The sequence below is a fragment of the Thermobia domestica genome, chromosome 5, assembly GCF_964235325.1.
Source record: "Thermobia domestica chromosome 5, izTheDome1.hap1.1, whole genome shotgun sequence".
NCBI classification, from domain to species: Eukaryota; Metazoa; Arthropoda; class Insecta; order Zygentoma; family Lepismatidae; genus Thermobia; species Thermobia domestica.
The window spans coordinates 10,408,951-10,429,882 of record NC_137458.1 but is presented as its reverse complement, the minus strand read 5'-3'; the positions used below and the strand labels follow the sequence as shown (position 1 = coordinate 10,429,882).

General features: G+C 37.2%; 1 long non-coding RNA gene across 2 annotated transcripts in view; it reads right to left on the bottom strand.

Moving 5' to 3' along the window:
- Positions 1-20,932, bottom strand: part of LOC145684586 (uncharacterized) — a 1,210,652-nt gene that overhangs the window by 361,817 nt on the left and 827,903 nt on the right. For both annotated transcript variants that reach the window (XR_014131326.1, XR_014131327.1), the window contains one exon: positions 8,405-8,477. This is a non-coding gene — a long non-coding RNA (uncharacterized LOC145684586). The remainder of the gene's footprint in view (positions 1-8,404; positions 8,478-20,932) is intronic.

Below are 20,932 nucleotides of genomic sequence, written 5' to 3'. Positions count from 1 at the left end.
ATAGCGCGCGTATACTTTACGTGTACGAGGTCCCGGGGATGATTCTTTGTGCAAGAGCACAAAACTCATTAGAATAGTTAAGATCCAACTTTTAAATGTACGACTAATTCTATAGGGGACAGGAAGGGAATGGCGATCTGCCCACTTTGCCCTCTTGTGTGACCTGAGAAGTCAAACTAATGCTGCCATCTGCCTCTTGTAGCAAGGTTTCTTGTGTATTGTCGAGGAAGTTGTCAGAGAAGACAGAACTCTACAGCGTGCTGAAACTTGTTTTTGTTGATTTTCTTATAAGGATTTGCATATTGCAAATCACGATACGTACAATTTTAAGTTGTAAAGTCTTGAAGTTACTTAGATTCATAAAAAGTTATATTTACGTCTAATGCACGACACATTGTTATATATCACATAAACTACATTTTACAGTATAACCAGCTCAATTTTCAAAATGGCGCAATGTCGGGAATGCCGATCAACGTGGTCGGTTTATCATCATGGTGACCGCCATTCCTAACAAACATTTGGAATACTTCTCCAGCCAAAAATTATAAAAGAGGCTAGACCTAAGATAGGTAATACGCCTACTTGAGTCAAACACTGAAACTTTGGTATCGGTGTAACTTTTGTGGATCGTGGGTGCATGCTGACTGTACTGTTGTGGACTCACCCCATGAATATATCTGTGACGTGTCTTTGAAAACAAACGTCAATAAAACATTCAATTGACGATTCTCAGTCTTTCGAAGGCGCAGTGTAGAAAAAGAAAACTTGAACTGCCTATGAAACTATGTGTGTTTATTAAGCTTGTACTGTGATCGCCATTACCAACATGTGATGGGAATGGCGACCAAAGTAGCAATTTGAGTTTTTTCCATCGTGTTCCCGAACTGAAAGAATGATCCTCTTTTAATTTTACACACTTATTGTAGAAGGATTGGAGTACGTATTTACAAATTTGTTTCAATGTATTTTGCAAATGAAACTACGTAATAACTCGTTTTTCTTAGGTGATCGCCATTGCCCACCTCTCCCCTAAATCGTCTGGTAAGGACGTATATGTAAATAAAAAAAACCAAAGCCCGTTAACGCCCATAGACAAGCGGTTCAGAATCTCCAAATAGTTACAAGCGGATTCTTAAAGGAAGCGTTCTTTTCACATCTTCTTTTGTCTTTTAGAAGGAATAGTATAGTAATTTCCAATTGGATGCTTTGTAATTTCATATTTTGCCGCTCCACTTCTTAATAAAACACACAGAGAGGAGAAGGAACAAAAAGGAAACCTGAAGTTGACAACGAGCAGTGGTGGCAGGCAAACAACAACATCGATGCTGAAATCGATGGTTTTGCAGGCATACTTATTCGTGGATCCATGTCAAAGGGTAAGATTATACCGAAATTCTCCGATTTCATTCTTGCCTTTTCCTCCTTCAACGAGAAGGAAAAAGAAAAACAAACGCAATTATTTAAATAGAATTTATTATGAATGTTGAATACCGCATGTTGAATCAAGTTTCATATTTTCCATGTTTTTTGCAGTAGGCGATCAAGTGGACATCATTCTGGTAGACTACTCTCTCTCTTTCTTTTTTCTTTCTCTCACACATACATACATACAGCAGTTCTGCTTGCTCAGTAATGTTTAAAACATAGTTACAGGTGTTCTCTTTACTTCAAATGTGCTTTTGCTTCCTGAGTCGAAGAGAAATCTTCGAACGTTCTTGTTTCCAACCTGATTTGCCACTGAGTGACGACAATTGACATTAAACTCGATACAAACAGTTTGTTCTATGAATGATGAAGAGTAATTCGAGATAGAGAACTCGAGAAAAGATCAAATTAGAAAATTTTGGTATAACCGTACCCTTAAGCACACACTGCCAATACTCGTTTATCCTATCTTTAATTTATCTACCTCATTCCTCTCGTCTCCTTTAGTGGTTCTCTCTGCTATTTCCATAACTACAAAGACAGGTTCCTAAATCACCCATCAGGCAGTTGGAACTGCCGGTACAGCAGAGTATAACTGAGGGAGTGAATAATAATAAAAAAATGATATGACGGCATTAAGAGGAGCAAACCTCACTGACAGACACGAAGAGACTTGTTCGTGGCTAAGAGACTAATGTGCGTTACTCTGTCCCAGTTCGATTCCCGAGAAAGCGGAAAATTACACATTTCACAGCAGGTAACTTGACAATAACGAGTTGAGAAAAAGACTCATAACATGTTTCGTGTGTATATTGTATTGTATAGATGAGAAACATGAACATTACGCAAAAATGATGAAAAACGACTGGAAAGTTTCGAAATGTGGGTGTGGAGAAAAATTGAGAGAATTTGATAAGTCGAGAGGAAAACAAATGAGAGTGTCATAGTAAATTTTGCTATTATTCTTTCCCTCATTTGTAACTTAGTGACATTTTCTAAATATTTTCTGTAGCTGTAAATAAAGACACTCTACATTCCAAAACTTACAGATTCCAGTGTTTATTTAAAGGTCATAAACCACTTTACGAACAGTAATGTGCGTTGTGAAATGGTTACTGACATTATCATAGTATGTAAGAGTTTAATGTTGCTTTGGATGTTGCCCCAACAAACTGGCGATCTTCCCCATAGAATTGGGGATGTCCGACATTTCTTCATCGTTCACTTCAATTGTGGCTCCACAGCCATACATTGCTTTTGTGTAACATGTATTGCATCTGTCAGGTAGTTGAAATATTATACTTAACCATGAGCTTCGTTTCTTCGTTTCTTCGTTTCTTTAATAATTCGTTACAACCTTCTAGTAGTGCAAATGTCCTTAGGATGTCGTCGGTATTGCCCCAAATGACCATATATATACAGGGTCTTTCAAAACAACACTGACGTTTGGGAGGTGATTCTGACACCAAGATAAGACAAAAAATATAAACCAACCTGGGTGCACAAATCCTTCCTTTCGGAGTTATAGGCTGCTAAAACATGAAAAAATAACTTTAAAGGTCCATAGCTCCAATACTATGGGACCTACTGTAGACTTCACTCAGGAACTAGTAGGTGCTCTATCCAAATATCCATGTTTCAGAATCCTGCGGTACTCACGCTACAATTTTTTAAAAAGAGAGTTTGGTTACGAACACATAATTTGAAGTACTCACCAACTACTTCTTTAAAACTTGTTGCGAAAGTACTGCAGGGTTACGAAACATGGGTATTTGGATAGGTCACCTACTAGTTCCTAAGTGAAGTCTTGGCCCGACTACGGTAGGTCCCATAATATTGGACCTATGGACCTTTAAACTTCATTTTTTTCATGTTATCGGCAGCCTATAACTCCGAAGGGAATCGTTTGTGCACCCAGGTTGATTTACACTTTTGGTCTTGTCTTGGTGTCAGTAATAATCTCTCCAACGTTGTCGGTGTTGTTTTAAAACACCCTATATATATTTGCACTGTAGACCTTGGTGTTAGTTGACTGGAAGCATAGACCCGACATTTTCTTAGTGCGGCCCTGGTTTAACAGTAGCATATATGTTCGTAAGGTAACACTCACAGTGCTCATAATAAAATTAAAAGGAAAGCTTGTGAAAAACAAGGAAAAACTAGCATATTTTCTTCGTAATTCACATTCTCTCTGTTTGCCCAAGTTTCTATGGAAGTAAGAAAACAAAGCGTAGGAGCGGAGAGAAATAATAATAAAACAAAAAAAGAGATGAACCAAGGTAGAAGGTAATGATGATAAATTGTTATTGCGTATTTTTACTTTCGTTTTTTTTCCCTCTCTAGTCGTGGTAGGAAAAATTCCTACTAACTTTTTTTTTTTTCTGGTTCTGTTTCCCTTTGAAACTTTTACTGTTTTATTGTAAAGTTCTAATACAGATGTCAAGCAAAGAAGGTGATAAATTAAGGTTGCTTTTCTTTTTGACATTAAAACGAATACATATTACAATTATGTGAATAAAGTTTATGCAGACGGTGGACTTTCTATTTTTTTTCTAACAAAAAAAATTGTTAACGCTTTGTGAACGAAAAACTAAAAAAAAAAAAAAGACAAACAGATGGTGCTAATTACCGTAGAAACAATACACGTCTAACTTGGGATGGATCTAAACTGTTACTGGAAAATTGTAATTTTCTTTTAATCTGTCTTTTATTGGTGTAGTGATCAAGAAGAATACAAAATATTTTTTTACTCATTAGTACGAAGTACATCGTGCATTTATTTGTCTCTTCCAAGTGTAACTAAGACTTAATTGATAAAATTAACTCCAATTGATCACATTGTAGTAAAGTGAACATATGTATAATTGCTTTTAGACATATTGGAGTGAAGATTGTCTAACAAGTTCGATATATGTATAAACTCTGATAGCCATGTCCAGTGATGCAACCAATAAATGAATGTTCATGGCTACAGAGGAGGCGTTACCTTCTGCGACTCGCTCCTCTTCGGATGGGAATGGAATTGTACTTTAAATAAAAAAAGAAAAGAAACCGCTTTGTACGGAATAGAATCCGTAAATGGCCATTGTGCTCAACTTCACTAATCCTTGCTATTTCTTCAGCATTGTATTTAAATGGTTTAAATATTTCAGAAGGGACAGCTGTGGCTCGTGAAGTTCTTGCAAGGATTCCAGCCAGTAATGGATCTAGAAGGTAAAAACGGGGAGGGGGGTATCCAGATCCCAGACTATGATAGGTACTGGTATATCATCAGTTTACCATAAACTTTTCAAAATATCTAAATAATAGCTTCAATTATTTTTGTAGGACGCCGGCGCCGGGGTAGATGTGCCACTGGTTTCAGCTCGTGCTTCTTCCCCCTTTCTTCATTTCTGCCATGATCGCTGTCTCCCTCTCCTTTGGTGCGTAATCGTGGGACGTTAAAGAAAACAGTACTTCAAGAGATCTTTAACTGAGGAATTTAACAATATTCCATATTCTTTGGTTGGTAAGCTAGCTGTGGATTTAGTGTCCCTTTCAGTTCCGAGGCCATATAAGACGTAGACCTACACAGGAACGCCCATGTTGTGGCTTCCAAGGGGGGCAAAATAAGCGACATTTCAAATATAGTTTCAAAGTTTGCTGTAACTATTCTAAAAACTCTATTGGGTTTTCGATATTCCGAAGTACAATTTCTTCTAGTGGGGAGAGAGCGCCCCACCCTACCCCTTGATTGGCGCCCTTGGATCTACAGTTTAAAGTGGAATCTAATTCACCGTAATATGTTAAAATTTCAACGCTCTTCCACCGGGAATCGAATCCGGGATCCCTCACAATAAAGATACATTACGCTAGCTACTAGAACAACAGTGTGGGCAACAATTTCTTTCCTAAAGTATCTAGTGAAGTTTTCCTGGCGACGTATTGTAAACAGATCTTCTCGGACTAGCAACGTCGCAAGATATAACAGTATTTACCTGGCTGCTAGCCCGAGAAGACCTGTTTACAATCTCTTTCCTGTTGAAAGCGTATCAAGTTTTAGGTAGAGGAGTTCAGGAAAATTCTTTATGTTTTGAAATAAAGAATGCTAATTTTGCTGAGGTATTCCCAATGGTAGACGGAAACTAACAAAGGCTTGTCTCCTGAAATTGCACTCTCAACAGTCAAAATAATCGACCAATTATTTTGAAATTGTATTTTCTGCAGGAAAGAGAAATGATTTTCATAAATTATACATACAGGCACGATAAATAACTGCCAGAGAACATTTCAGTATTACTACTCGAATACCTTACACATACAGAAACATCCAAGCGTTCAGATTGTACGTAACTATATTATGAGCTACATTCTTTCATTTTATCTTTGGTCAAGTTACTTTTCATTATACATCAGAATAATCTACCAATGCCTTATAAGGAACTGCGGTAGGAACGATGGATTTGTATTATGCCTTGACGGTTATATAAAGGGGTAGCCCTACGCTCACAATTCTGATATTGTATCTTTAATCATCACTCCTATATTACAAAAACTTTCTCACAATTCTGATACTGTATCTTTAATCATCACTTCTATATTACAAAAACTTTCTCACAATTCTGATACTGTATCTTTAATCATCACTCCTATATTACAGAAACTTTCTCACAATTCTGATATTGTATCTTTAATCATCTCTCCTATATTACAAAAACTTTCTCACAATTCTGATACTGTATCTTTAATCATCACTCCTATATTACAAAAACTTTCTCACAATTCTGATACTGTATCTTTAACACATCGGCGAAACAAAACTTCTTACATTAACACATTCGCCAAGCTTTTTCTTAACTCCTTACCAGGGCCATGCAGTGGAAAATGAGCGCCCGGGGTGAGAGTATACAACGGCGCCCCATACATATATTCCAAGCAATTTTCCTATCTTTTTCCTTTTTTCTCCCGAATTGTTTGCCCCCTTTCTTCGGCGCCCGGGGCCGTCGCCCCCTCGCCCCTCCACGGCACGGCCCTGCTCCTTACCAACTTTCGTCCTAAATACCAGAACTTAAAACATAATTTTGTACCATATAACAGAAGTAATAACCACGTGTATCCATTAAACAGTTTGCTCATACTGGGCACGGTAAATCTTTAAGACATTAACTTTGGCACGTCCATCCGGAACAAGCATATTCACGAAATCTCCGGTAAGAACATACACCTAGAGAAACTCGCAGACAAACCTTGTTAAACGAACTCCACCAACTCGCACACAACCTTTCTTATCACAATCGTTATCAGCGGAGGAGATCCGATCATCACCAACGACAAGAAACTGAAGAATTCCATTTGCAGCATTGAGATAAATATAAACAACTAGATATGCCCTTCCGTATGTTGCAGTGTTAATTCGAGCGTGCTCTCGATTGTAGCGTTCGATTCGAATTCGTTCGGCTTGTATCCGTTCGGAAAGTTTTGGAAATATTTTTGTATATATTATTGTCGCTACGATTTAAATTCATCCTAACAACTCTTCTTCTCACGTTCAATTCTAATATAATGATATTCTCATCTAATAAAATTTTTTGATCTAAAAGGCAAAATGACCATCATTTACACCACATACGTACATCCTATTAATCACATTTAATAGCTTACAAACATGGTTTTGGTGTCATTTTGTAGCAAGATACATAATTTGTTTTAAACCTTATACCTAAAAGAGGTTAAATGTGGCTTCCATTGGTTATGTGATACACATCCCATCTGAAGTCGATTTCTTGCCAAGCAAACCCGCTGCAGCATGTCAGGTGTGACTTGTTCAATTGCGAGGTACATCCTAGTTCTGAGCTCTGGTAGAGAAGCCGGTAAGGGTGGAACAAACACAGTATCCTTGATGAACCCCCAAAAGAAGAAATCAAGAGGTGTCAGGTCAGAAACAGGGAACATAGTTGATTTTGTAGGACTGTTCACAAAGCTTTGTTTCCCTTGCTCTACAACGTCTTCAGACTTACGGGGACGACCTGAAGATTTTTTGTTGTCTTACCAAACATCCAGTTTCAATAAAACACTTATACCACTGATAAATAGTAGGTCTACTGGGAGGATCTTTACCATACTTTGTACAAAAATAACATTGCACAGATGCCGCAGACTTGGATTCTTCAAATCAAAACACACAGCTAGCACGCTCAGGACCAGTAAAGGCAGCCATCTTTGCTGTAACTGCCGCTAGCGCTTGCGGTGGATTGTTTCTGAATTAGTGTACTACGTGAGTCAAAACTTGATGTATTGTGCCACAAAATGACACTAAAACCATGTCTGTAAGGTAAACCTATAAATTAATATGAGTTTTCAAAGTTCTTTCTTGATATACCCAGTATTAGGGATTTATAGCAGAATACGAGTATACCATAAATGTTCCTCCACCAATTTCAGAATAATTCAGTTGTACATTCACTTTATTCTTATCACAACCATTGTACTTCCGCAGTCTTGTCTCGAGAGTAGAGATAGAGTTGTGCTTAGGTTCAAGGGAGCCCATCAGGGGGGCAAGGTGGGGCGCTCGCCCCACTTTAGAGGAAATTGTGCTTCGGAAGATCGAAAACTGAATAGATATTTCAGAATAGTTACCGCAGACTACATTTGAAATGTTGCTTATACTTGCCCCCCATTGGAAACCACCACATGGGCGCCCTTGCTTAGCTTTAGTGTGGTTATTGTTTTGTTTTCCACAAAAGTAACAATACAATGATCAATATTACTTCCAATATGATTCAAATGTAGTAGTAGTAGTAGTAATAGTACCATACCATTATCCTAGCTGTAAAGCTGGTAGTAGTATCACTAACTCATATAAAGACGGCTTTGTTTACTATTGTTTGATGCGTTTATTTTCTGTATCTCAAATTTCCTACAAGACAAAATATTTTTGAAAGCAATATCGAACTGTGACTACACATACATGGTGTAGTAAAATGAAATTTGTACTCACCTCGTATGTAGGAAAACAAAAAAATCTTCAAACTACAACAAGTAATACAGGACACGAAGTTACACACACGGAACTGAAATAAAAGAAGAGAAAGATATTAATGAATAAAAAATAATGACATTCTGTGTACGAATTGTTTGATTTGACAACTAAATTACAGTAAATTTCCTCGCGCTGCAATTGGCTGATTTATTTAGTTGAATGTTATGAGGCCAGCAAATCCGATGTGAATACCGTAACTTCTGGCTCTAAAGGCAGGAGTTCAGTTTTGTTTTTAAACTTCTCTCACTGACCTTGTGAACATATTATTATGTATTTAAGCCGATAAAATCGGAAGTAAGGTAACAACGATAAAAAAAAAGAAGATACAGACCAACGAACTAAACTTTCTCGCTCTTTATTTTTAAATTCGATTATTCTATGTTGGAGTTATTACTGAAATATTTTTATTTATGAAATATGAAAGAAAACGCCTTCTGAGTCGTTCTCAAGAAAATGTACCTCGAACTAACACTTGGATGAGTAAATTATTCCTCATGGATTTTTTCCCAGGAGAAATGATATACGAGGTATGTTCAAAAAGTATCTAACCTTATTTTTTTCCCGCGTAAACCAATGAAGTGCGGAATACTTTCTTCAGTGTAGTGCGGGGACACTCATGCACAGTCCTGCAATATTTCCCGCCCGCAAAAAGCGTTAGCTGTTGGCAGTCCGACAACGAGTGAGGGTATGTAGTGAGTGGTCGTCTGATTTTTTTTTTTTTTTTTTTGTAAAATGATAGAAAAACTTGAGCAGCAATATTGCATCAAATTTTGCCAAAAGCTTGGTCGTATACCACCATTCGATCGGATCGGTACATCGAATTTTGAACGAGAATTTGGGCATGAGAAAAAAGTGTCCACGAATTTGATTCAGGCTTTCATTGCTTCCTGTGTGTCACAGGCTCCGTGTGACTTTTGGTTATTTCCCAAGCTGAAAATACTACTAAAAGGAACCCAACTTGAGTCAAGAGAAGAAGACATCATACAGAATGCGATGGTACAGTTGTTCACCATTGCAAAAACTGCGTTCCAGAAGTGTTTCAAATAATGGCAGAAGCGCTGGGAGAAGTGAGTGCCTTACCAAGTAGACTACTTTGAAGGGGATTAGTGTTTCGGATTTTCAAATCAATAAATGTATTTTTACCAACAAAAGATTCTATACTTTTTGAACACACCTTGTATACTACAGTATAAGGATGTTAATGAAATAGTGATGTATGAACTACAAACAAAATAGTTAGACCAGTTTAGGATAAAATTGCATTTTTTTTCGTCCTTCAGTAGACAGTCCTCATTTTTGGGAGTAACAAAAACTTCAACCCCTTCCTTCCCCGCTATAGAGAATATTACGACAGCCTTCTAAAAATTGACGCGGATACGTTCAATAGTATGGCGTCTGGAACAGTGAATATGTTTATATCGGGTCGAACGACCGGACAGACAGACATTCAAAAATCTTTTTCGGCTCTAAGTACCATGAAACATGTAAACGCGTTGAAGTCATTATTTTTTCTACGATCATCCTAGTTTTTCTCTCCTTTCGGTCCACGAAAGTAAAAATCTATGATGTTATGAAATATAGGCTGCCCAGGGATGTTAAACTAAAAGAAATTGTATCATGTTATGATATTTAACCTGTCCAGACATGTTTAAATATCTACCTTTCTGTCTATCTATAATATACAGTATAAATAAATAGAAATGAAAGTAGGTAAGTTTGTGACTTAATAACTTTTGAGCCACCCGGCCAATCTTAATAAAATTTTCAACATAGATTTGGTTTAGGTCTGGGATAGTGTTTATCATTCCACTTTAATGGTCCGACTTCGGTGAAGAGGAGGGGCAGATATATACATATGTAAATCAGGGGCGGATCCAGGGGGTGCGAATGGGGCAATTGACCCCCCCCCCCAAAAAAGAAAACTTTCTTATTTTATATATATAAATAAAACCCATCCCAAAGTTTGGAGCCCTTAAAAGTAGCAGTATGACAACCCACCGCCCCCCCCCAGAAGTCGGTCCTGGATCCGCCCCTGATATAAATGATCGATATTTATGCCGAATCCATAGGTTTTGGGGTTGCTGAGATGAACAGTGACACTTCCGATGCTGTTTAAATCCAAATCGAACCCCGAAACTTGAGGAGGGAAGATATAAAAAATGTTCGAAAATGACTGGCAAGACAAAAAAAAAAAAAAAAAAAAAACGACTATCGGAGAGCGGTTCAGTAGTGGTAAAAAGTGACTGACTAAGGGAACATATTACTATTTTTTCTTATTATAACCCAGCGAAGCAGCTAATTGACACTTGTTGTGTTATCAACTGTAATCGGTAAAAGGAAATCAAATACAAGGTTTCATTCCAAACATGGTATTTTTTTTGTATTACAATTTGACAAATATTTCATTTTCTCTCCCTTATGCTAGAGGGGTAGCAACGCCCTTGCTTGTGGTTGTTAGAGATTGACGAATTGCGAGGCAAAGGCGGGGGAACAGAGGTGTAATTTTATGGGAAAATAATAATAACAAATATGCTTATAAAACTACTCTGAAGAATAAACTGCGCTAAAGCATGCGAAGATATAACAATTCTCTCAAACGAAAGTCCAATCACGTATTCTCTCAGTAACTCCCGCTACTGAACATTCCAGAATACCATAGTAGGAGCTACCCCTTATTTCATCCACATATATACAAAACTATACATGTATACCATAATAAACTAATCTAGTGTCTGAAGAACAATTTCTTGCATATGTAGATATTTCAAGTATCGCCTCTCCTCCCCTCCAAATACCAAGCAACAGCTTTGGGATCTTAATTACATTTTTAGTAGCTCGACAAGGGTTTCTGCCCTTCCGGTTCTGAAGTATGGGAACCCCAAGACAGTAGCCATACCATCCGTAAACGCGTGAGCTTACTATCAAAGAGGCGATATCCAAAACCCGATGGAGTGAAAGGGAAGGGAGTGGGGATAAAGGGGGGATTTGTATGTGTCGATGTCTAAGATTGGAATGAAGAGAAATGCTTGAGACGCATGAATATTGGGGGAGAGAAAGGAATTACTGGGGGGTTTATCCCAAAAGAGGGTAAGATTGGAGGGATGCATGCATTGTCAGACAATAAGCTTATAGATAGATCGATGCAGATGCCATATACAACAGAAATAGTTCTTAAAAACACACAGAGAGTGGACAAAAACAGACAACCAGAAAGAAGGAGCGAGTAGGCATGAACTTATTTGTACTTGTATAAGTTACATCCAATAATTGTCCAGTGTATATTATATATCAATTATATTTCCTACTGCTACACCATCTCGTTTGCTTACTGATTGATTCTTTAGTCGCCTTGGAGTTTTAGTGTCCCTCTTCACTACCAAGGTAATGCAAGACATGGACCTCCAAGTTGATCTGTAATCTAAACCAGATTAAGTCCCCGCCGAAAATAAAACCAGGACCTTTATCACCAAAGGTGTATACAGGATGTTTCAAAACAACACCGACAACATTTAGGAGGCAATTCCTGAAACTAAGATAAGTTCTCCTGAAACTAAGAAAATAAGATAAACTCTCATATCCAGTGTTTCTTTCCAGAGAAAAATGAACAGCGTTAAAAGCAGACTTTTCGATCTTTAAACTTCGAAGACGAGTGTGAAATCAAGTCGATTGGCGATAAAAAATGTTTATTTTCTTCTAAATATAATTTCTTTGAGAAAGATCTTAGAACACATTAAAAATCTTACGATACATCTGGCATGTACTCGCAACAATTCAATGTGTAGCGACGCAGTGGTTGAGAAACGCTGTTATAAGGTATGGGCAGGGATTTCTTTTTAAAAAATCCGATCTAGCCTATGTTATGACTAAGAGTGAAAAATCTTATAGAGCGATTATGTGTCTTCATCTTTCCATCTGTTAATTGGTATCAGAGCAGAAAAGATAACACATAACGCGTAATCTGTTATATGGTTTCAGAATCCGAAGAATAAGGGCTATCTCCGCCCGTATTCCATTATTGACATAGCAATCTATTATTTTCAGTTTTAATACTAATTGACACAGAGCAAAAGCAGGATTAAATAGCGGGAAACTTTATTATTATTATTATTATTATTATTATTATTATTATTATTATTATTATTATTATTATTATTATTATTATTGTACGAATTCTGCATTAAAATAATTGATACCACTTTTGTAGACATACCACTATTGGAAATGGACTCTTTTACATCTAGTTTCAATATTAACAGACTCAGGACAAGAAGAATAAAGATAGCGAGAACCTACACTTTGATATTTATTTATTTACGAACATAATTCCAGATACAGCAGAACGCCAGTTTGTACCTAACAAATCTAAGAGATGATATCACGCAGTAATAATAATAATAATAATAATAATAATAATAATAATAATAATAATAATAATAATAATAATAATAATAATGACAATAGCTCACTAAAGTTTATCAATTAAAATGACATAATGTAGAGTTATATGCAGCTTCAGAATTAAATAAATCTACAGATGTTAAGTGGTGTTTCATTGTATAACTTAGGAAGCCTGTAAAACAGAGAGCGTTGAACTATTGACAGCCTAGGTCAGTTTTTCTCAACCGCTGTATCGCGACACAATGGTGTGTCGCGAGATTTTCAAGAGTTCATCCACGCATAGATACGCTTTTGAAAAATCGCCAGGGATAAATATCTCACTAGTTTTAGATTTGATGTCTTTTTATATTTCTGATGGTAATGTTTCTTTCTCCTATTCCTGCTTAAGACTCAAAAGTTTCATTTATGTTAATATGCTTTTACCCAAGAGTGTTGCTAATTTTTTGCTTGTGAGATTTCTGTATCTCATAGTCGTTTCATAACAAAAAAAAGTATTGTATATATATTATTGTGTTTGCTTTTTTTTTTTTTTGCATCTAGGGAAAAAAATCACATGCAGGGCTGTCGCGAAAGTTTGAAATCTACAAAGATAGAAAGGTTGAGAAACGCTGGTCTAAGTCATACTATATGAAAAAGATGTGTGTTACGTGTTTGTCTGAATACAATTCGAAAATAAACTTCTGGGAGTAATGTTTCGGACCTGGGTTGACCGTATTTGAGTCTGTACAGATATTTCTGGTCACTGTTTTTATGACTTAGTGTAGATAAATGAATATTTAGTGTTTATGACAATTCTGGATTTCTGGTTTCTGATATGGATTCAGAATTCAATAACTAATTCAATATCCTTCATTATCTTTTTATTGAAACCGAAAAAAGTAAATCTTTCTCTCCTACTTGCAAAAAGTTGGTTGAAATAATTTTGAAAATGTGAAACAAAACTCACTTCAACGATCGTTTCAAAATTTAATTTTTAGTGTCTCGAATTCTCCAGTTTAAATATACCAATATACAAATATTATGGAAATCAGTGGCGTATTTACAATTTTCTTTCGGGAAGGGCTTTGTTAACTTCCGGGTGGGCTTTGCCTGAAAATGTGAAAATTCAGCAAGATATTTCATATACTTTACTATAGAAAATAAGATTTCGGGGGGCTTAAGCCCGGAAGCCCCCCTAAATACGCCACTGATAGAAATGCTAAATGATACAATAAAGAGTAAGTATATTTTACACTATTTATATTAATGGTAGATAAATATTTAACAAATAGCATCAGTCGCTACTGTAAAAGTAATTTTCTACTGTCAATCAAATGTATAAATATATCAATCAAATGTATCAATGTATCAATCAAATGTGTAAATGTATCCATAAGCGAGTGAGCGGGCCCTCCCAAAATTAAAATCCTGAAGCCGCCCCTGCTTTTATACAGAAACTCCAGCGCTTTATATAATATCACGTATATATTATGTACATTTATATAGGTCAGAAGGTCACCCGGCACTCGTGTGAGATCGTATAACGTGGTTTATAGTTAAAATGGGAACGCTAGGCACCAGTTTTATGTTACATGAAACGCGTGTTTTCTCTCAAACGAAAGGAAAGATATTCACATTTCACGTACAGTGTAGATCATAACCTATCTCATACAGCCAAACTTACGTACTAGAATCTGAGGAATGGAAAGAAAAAATGAAAAAAAAGTGTTCCTCCCAAGAATGTCCTATCGAACTGTGTTCGTAAAGGGTGTGTAAAAGTTGAAAATATGGTAAAGCTTGCTCAGAATAATTCGTTCTTTACCTTGTACAGGTTATTCGCACGCAATGAAGCGCTCAAGGCCCAAGATGGCGAAAGAGGACGAACTGGTATGATTAGAAATGTTAATATATTTACTGCTTTTTCTTTACAGAATTACTGAAATTCTGGATCTTAAATCACTCAGCATTTTCTTCAAAGCTTTTGTATCTTCTAAAATTGATTATTGCTCACCGATATGGAATATGGCCTGTGCTTCAAACTTATCCCGTTTTGATTCTGTCCTGAACTTTTCCCTTGTCATTGTTGAAAAAAAAAAATCCTTCAGCGCGTAGTCTCAATAAAACACACCTCCTAACCAAACTTGACATAGAATCCAGTTACTCGACGCATAGTGGCAGACTTGCTGCTTCTCCATAAAATTATCAATAGAAAAATTGACACCGAATTATTGGCTTCTGTTCTCAATTTTCGTGCATCTTCTCGCCTTACTTGCAGACATACGTTACTAACATATGTAACACCTAGTCTATCAATTATACAACGTTCTTTATATTTCAGGCTGGCATCATAAGCGACGCAAATAACTTAGTTGTCTTCCGGGGCAAAGACTCGCCTTAGTTCCCCCTCCCCCAGACCAACCAAACCAAAACATTCCTCGACTAAACGTGATATTGGCATCACACAGTAATTCTTCTATTCCATTTTTCTTCAAATGCTAAAGCTTGATTTCAAAATTGCAGTACATAATTTAATATTTAGTACAAGATATAACATCGAACTAACTAGTATTTGATTGCCAAACAATCTCAGTGTATCATGCTTGACATATTCTTATTATAACAATTGCAAATCAGAATGTGTTTTGGAATGATTCGGGATATGAATGTATGTAGAATGACTCAACAGTTTGTTGCTGTAGAATACAATATTTAAATACAATATTAGTATCTAAATACAATATGCTGTAGCATACAATATTAGGACAAACAGTCAGTATTATACTCACAAGGAACCCTAGGTATCTATCAGAGCGCGATTTTCATGAAACTTTGTATATATAGAGAGTACCTCGGGAAACTTGCACAGCCAAAATTGTGGCTGCAGTGTTCGAGACGTTGAGACAGTAGGGCTCGAGAAAGATCAAATGTGGAACGTCCGTACATTAAAGACATGATGAGAAAATGCACGTTTTTCTTTTAAAACTAGTCATTGTGACGGCACGGAATGAGCATGCATGGATACGAGATGGTAGATATGATCCCTTAAAAGCTATAAAAAGAATATCCGCCATCTTGAAAGAGACCATGTTGAAACTGGTGCTATTGGTGTAAATGAAAATAGGATCATGTGATGCATAAATTTGAACGTAAATAGCCTCAAAAAGCTGTTGGTGAAGTCTGTTGTGAAATCACATAATTCCTGTGCTTCTGGTAGAATGGTTTTGGTACAAGATGAGCAAAGTGTATCTTATGACACTCGAGCAGATGCAGATTATGGAGCGCTATGAATGGGATCAGTGGAACTAGAAAACCGAGCGAAATATAATTTTAACACTACATCATTTGTGTCAGTGTCAACATGTAATTAGTGTGGATGTGCTGATATAACGGGTTCAATCTTCATAATAATGTCATGGTTGACATTAACTTGTAACTTTTTATTAGACTTAAATTAATTCGAACAGAAATCAGAACGTCATATCAGTCCACCTATAGCGCTCCACACCCTCCATCTGCTCGAGTGTCATGAGATACACTTTGCTTATCTTGAACCTAAACCACTCTACCAGAAGCACAGGAATAATGTAATCTCACAACAGACTTCACCAACAGGTTTTTGTGTCTATTTACGTTCAAATTTATGCATAGCATGATCCTATTCTCATTTACACCAATAGCACCACTTTCAACATGGCCTCTTTCAAGATGGCGGATATTCTTTTTATAACTTTTAAGAGATCACATTTACCATCTCGTATCATTGCGCTCCCCCCGTAATTACGTCACTGGGCATCATTGTATAATAGTTTATCGTCAGATATTAATACTTTTTTTTGACTGAATATCTCGTTTTAGAAACAAACTATGGTCCAAATGAACAAACAAGCTGATATATATATATAACAGTAATAATCAAGAGCTCCTTCGTGGCTAAGCGGTAGGAACACGCGCCTTTGGCGTGGGAGACCCGGGTTCGATTCCCGGCGGGAGCTCATGTGGTTCGGATTCCACGTCAATCAGTAGGTCCACGTCTCATATAGCCTCGCTGCTGAACGGGACGTTAAACTCAAAATCAATCAATCAATCAATCAAGTAATATTCAAAATAACATGCCTCACATTTACCTACTATACTTAAGCAAAATATTATAGTAAATGAATCCAAGGAATAAGTTCAAAGACATTATCTGGCGTAGAACGAAACCAACTATGAGACGATTTTCGATAATAATCGATTAATCTCAATGAACTTAAGATGATGAATACGGATGAACAGAGACGTACGAAGAGGGTGGATCTTGGAAGACCGGACTCTCGCTCCAAATCGAAATCCCGAATTTTCTGTAAATTTCGTCGAATCTCAGGAGTGATGTTACAAATTTTAATATAATATATCCTCATATAAAATTTGGACCCCCCCTGAAAAGCTTTACATCTCCCTGAAATAAATTCGTGCGTGTGTGCATGGGGATGATTACACTGGTCTACAATGATTTTTGCTCTTTGGAAACTATTAACGTTTTCTTAATGTTTTTGACCTGAGGAATCCAAAAAATGTACTTAGTTTTGCTCTATCACGTACAGTTTTCTTAAAATAGAGGGGCGGGAGAGAGGAAAATAGTCGTATATTTTGGAAGAAGTACTGATTATAATTACAAATATGAAAAGATACTTTCTATGCCATATCTTCTGATTATCTTTGAATTTGTAATAAAAGACGTGCAGTTACTTATCCTGCTAACATTGAAAAAATATGCACAGTACCTGGTAACGCTGAATGATATCAACGCGTTACCCCGTTGGAAACGCAATAAGAGCGCTGTGTAACCTGTGATTGTGAGAACTACAGGTCGCCGTAAGTTTTGTTGTTGAGTATAGCTGTCCTGTGCTGTTTGTTGTTGAGTCGAAATGAAATGTAGGAAGTGTAGAAACAATCCTGATTATTTCTGCTACTTCTGTGGCAGTTATATAGTGTCGAAACAGAGACAAAAAATTACATCGTTTGAGTAACCTACATATTACGCCTATTTCGGAATAAAGTTAGGGGATCAAGGTAAATCATTTCCGACACAGTATGTAAAGTATGCGTCGAAGATCTAAGGAACTGGACAAAATGTAAGAAGAAATTTCTATGTTTTGGAATACCAATGATTGGCATGAAGCGAAAGATCATAGTAATGACTGCTATTTGTGCTCGTGTGAAGTTAAAGATTTTTACCTCTAAAAACAAACGAAGCCTTACTTATCCTAAACTACCTTCTGCATTACGACCTATACCACGTGGTCCTGGTGTTCCAGTACCTAACCCACCGCAAGAACTACAGTCTACGGATTCTGCTTCTAGTAGCACCGAATGTAGTGATGAGATGTACGGCAGAGAATAGGAAAGTGTTGAGCCAAAGTTATTTAACCAACCCGAGTTAAACGATTTAGTGCGAGACTTGAATCTGTTGAAGCAAGCAGCGGAATTCCTAGGCTCAAGACTTAATGAGAAAAATTTATTGCTTCAGGGACATCATGTTCATATTTTAGACATCGTGAGAAACTCTGGAAAGAACAATTAAATCAGTCTCTGAAATATTACATTATGTGTTGAAAGTGAAATCCATTTTTGAGTAGAAAATTTCGTACAATATCGCTTTTCATAATTTATTTAAGAAATACAGAGTGGTTAAAAAAATGTACCCACTGTTTACTAGTCCATCTATAGCGACAAATTTGACTTGACGTGTCAATTTTTGACATAGAGAGAGTCATGGTATGTGTTCGAAATGATTACCAGCAACTTCTATACGACGCCCATGGCCCCAAACTACACAACGAACTATGGCTGTTAGTGTATTTGGCGTAATCGAAGCACATGACTCTACGAGTTTTTCACGTAGTTCATCGATTGTTGCAGGTTTTGTCAACACACGCCGTTCTTGACGGTCCGCCAGAGGCAGGAAAACCAAAGGCACCGAGGTGGGTACTCAACAGGATCTCTTCGGCTAATTCACCGTCAGAGTTGAGTTTTATCGAGGTACAATCCTAACATCTGAATGGTAGGAGGTGAGACTCCGTCTTGTTACATGTAAAAGGCAGACAAAATCCTTGTCTGAAGCATATCAAGATACTCCTCACCAATTACGGTATCCTCGAAGAAGAAGGTACAATCACACCACGCACTAATAAACCACATCCCACAGCAACCCCCGGTAGTTTAGCTATCCTGTCCACATGCGCGTGAAAATATCCTGGAATTCAGTAGACACAATTGTGGTGATTGACAGTACCGTTAAGTTTGAATTGCGCCTCCTCAATCCACACAAATTCCTCTTAAAGTTCGCATCCTCGTCAACCATGTGCTGAAACCTTTCACAGTATTCCTTCCAGGGGCGGATCCAGGGGGGACATTCGCCCCCCCCAGAAGAGGAAACTTTCTTATTTTATATATATAAATTAAACCCATCCCAAAGTTTGGAGCCCTTAAAAGTAGCAGTATGATAACCCACCGCCCGCCCCCCCCCAGAAGTCGGTCCTGGATCCGCCCCTGATTCCATCCTCCGATCTGGGTCATCTTCATTTATCAGTGTGTAGCAATCTTGGAATGTATACTTTCCACTTTGCCCCCTTCAGGATGCATCTTACACTTGAACGGCTCACGTCACTTTCGCGCACTCCCTGGTTCACTTATTTTTGTGGTGATCGGGTGAAACGTTGCAATACCGCAGCACTGGACGCCGGACTTGTAGCTGTTCGTGGAAGGTAGGATCTTTCTTTGTGTACGTCTTTAACTATTCCGTTTGCTTCTAATTTATTGTGAATGCAAGCATTTCTTCGATGTGTTGGTAGCATTGTTCCAAACTTTCTCTACCAATGCCATTTTCCTAGTGAATGTTCTCGTACTTCTAGCACCATTTCCGTACAGCCCTGCGTTCAATAAACAATAAGGCAACCTTACCCAGTGTTTCTACTCTACTGCCTTCCGCTGCACTGGCTAATATGACTGGCTCGTTGCGCCTTTCCGTTACGAAACTGCAATGTTGCCTCAGTTATGACCAAGGATGTTATAAATAGAGGACCTGCCGATATGTATCTTCATCCTATTAAGTCGATGAAGCCAAAAAACAACCGAGCATCGGCACGTCTGATTGGCTACTCTCGTTTCTGCCATTGTCTGATTGGATACTTTCGTTTGCGTCATTGTTGTTGGCTCGAAACATTGCGATCCTATTGGGTGGAGTGGGCATAGTAGGGGTGTCGAAACTGTGACGTATGGCTTCAAGATTTTGTTGTAAGGGCAGATCCTCTATTTTATAAGATCCTTGGTTATGACAGCCTTCTTCATAGCTTTCGATTTGTTTTCGAGCAGTGTTGCTAGCAGGAGCCTTCAGAAAATGGCTAAATGGCGCAAAGAATCTAGCTAAACATCACAAAATCGTAGCTAAATTTCAAGCTAACAACAGCAATTAGCATTAAAACAAGCAAAATATTTCGTCGTTTTACTCTATTTTTAAAATACATTGCAATATTCTTCCTGGTATTTTCGAGTCGAATGCTTCCACTTTAAACTGTTATTTGAAATATTTACAATATGGTTTGCTTGCCTTCATTGCCGACGTATTATATCCTTGAACTATTTTCTTCTTTAAACTTTTTGAGGTAATGTTGACTATGGTGGTACTTTTGAATGAGCACAACGCTAAAAGTACACCGTCCAATACAGAATATGTACTCAAAGTTTTAAATCACAATCTCATTACGCGTTGAAATAAGCTATGGAAGGACAAAATTCCCAGAATCCCAATTTGTGGTAAGACTGTGCTACTAAACGACAAAGATAAGTAAGATATGTAAGAAAGGCTAAGGTGGTAATACAAGAGTACTTAGCAAAATAGCAAATTACATTTAATTCTCGTTTAATTCACAATTTTATCCGAGTTTTGGTTGGAAAATATATTTGACGACTTCTACGAACAAATGGTTAAAAATTGGCAACTGTGAATGTAAAATTTACCTAAGTTATAGCTAACAGCTGAAATATATTTTTACTGGCTAATAAAAAGGGCTAATTTGGCAACAGTGCTTTTCGAGCGCAATGTTTCAATCACTATAAAACATATACATG